Source organism: Callorhinus ursinus, unplaced genomic scaffold (genome assembly GCF_003265705.2).
Source record: "Callorhinus ursinus isolate GAN/ISIS: 27379988/994484 unplaced genomic scaffold, GSC_fseal_2.0 scaffold53, whole genome shotgun sequence".
In the NCBI taxonomy this organism is placed as follows: Eukaryota; Metazoa; Chordata; class Mammalia; order Carnivora; family Otariidae; genus Callorhinus; species Callorhinus ursinus.
The window spans coordinates 3,515,184-3,517,047 of NW_027397115.1; positions in this window are offsets into that span (position 1 = coordinate 3,515,184).

Consider the following 1,864-nt stretch of genomic DNA (forward strand, 5'->3'; position numbering starts at 1 on the left):
TAGAGGGGAGGGGGGCGGGGGGATGGGTTAGCCTGGTGATGGGTATTAAAGAGGGCACGTTCTGCGTGGAGCACTGGGTGTTACGCACAAACAATGAATCATGGAACACTACATCAAGAACTAATGATGTAATGTATGGTGATTAATATAACAATAAAAAAATTAAAAAAATGTAAAAAAAAAGAAATAATAGTAAAAAACAAAAGAATGCATGGAAAGTGCTCAAGCCATGACTGGCACAGAAGGATGCTTAATAAATGAAGAGAAGAACTTTATTTGATCCCGTTCACATCCTCACTTCTAACATCTTTTCCCATTTTGCCCAGTCTTTTTAGATAACAATAACTATTAATATGTGCATAATAATATGCATTATTATGGGGATGGCTTCTGTTTATTCAATTCCTGCTCATTTCCAGACATGGCACAACAATCGTAGTTTCTATTTTGTCAGGGAGAAATTCGACCAGTGAGGAGGTGGAGGCTCAGAGAGGAGGAAGGTTTGCTTAAGGTCGTGCAAGCAGCAGCAGCAGAGATGGGGTTCAAGCCATGCCTGTCTGATTTCAGAGCCTATGGTTTCCCACCGTGTGAGCTTTGTACTCAAAATGTGACCCATCACCTGGGCGATTGTTAGGGATATAACATCTTAGGCTCTAACCCAGACCTACTGAATTAGAATTTGCATCTTAACAAGAATTTGCATTAGAATTTGCACCCACCATTCCTGTTCACATTGATTTTGTGAAGCACTTTGCCACCCGACCTTTCAATTCTGTGTCAAGATGCCTACAGACTGTGGAGTAGTTTAGCTTTCTCTCTCACCATGACATGGGAGTTTGTTGACAAGTCCCAACTATTTTCAAATGGCAACAGGACTGCATTTAGAAACACGTTTAGAGACGTGGCTTTGATGGCTCATCCCCTGTGGCGCACATTTCTTGATCCCCAAAAGGCTTCTCTTCTGATTGTTTTTACAAATGAGCTGAGTTATTTTGGCAGGCACTGGTCAATTACTATCCAGTTGATGAAGTGGATTGAAAAATGAGATTTTTGACTGTTCTGTGACTGATCCAGTTCCAACATATAGATGTGGTTTATGGGTCAGCATCCTTGAAAGTTTCAGAATTACTTTAATAATGTGAAAATTGAGGCTATTGATTGAATCTAAATTCCCCACAAATATAAAAACTTGTTCTTGAAACTCCCTGCCAATCGGAAATGCTCAGATGAAGGGGGAAAAAAAACCACCTTGATTTATGAGAACTGTTTCTCTTTCCTACTCTCCTATTATTTTTTACTGTTGTAAGTTTTAAAGAGTATTCATGGCTTAAAGGCTCCGTGCACAGTCTGTCCCTCGAGCTTCCTAGATGAAAAAAGGAAAATGATAAATAAAAACTCACCATGAAGTGTTACATCTTAACAAGACACTTCCGTCTGTGAAAGACCAAGAGGAGGCAGTGGGTGAGGAGCGAGCTTTCAGGGTTTGACTCCTCACTCCCCTTCTCACCAGCTGGGCAAATGTAGACACATGATTTATCCTTCCCTTGCCTCTGTCTCTTTAAAATTAAAATGAGTGTACTAATGGCACCTGCCTATTCGGGTTGATGGGGACATCAAAAGGCTTTATGGAACATGTAAGCATTTAGAGAAGTACCAAATAAATATGCAACTCCAGGATGCATCTAACATTGATTCACTGTACATCAGGCCCTTAGGTCTGTCTGCTCAACTCTCTGCCTACATTTATGAATTCTGGAGGAAGCATCCAAGGGGACCACCCCCAGTGCAGCCGTGTGGTTACAGAACAGGTAAGCGCACGTGAGGCCAGACTGTCTGGATTCAAATTCTGCCTTCACCACTTAGC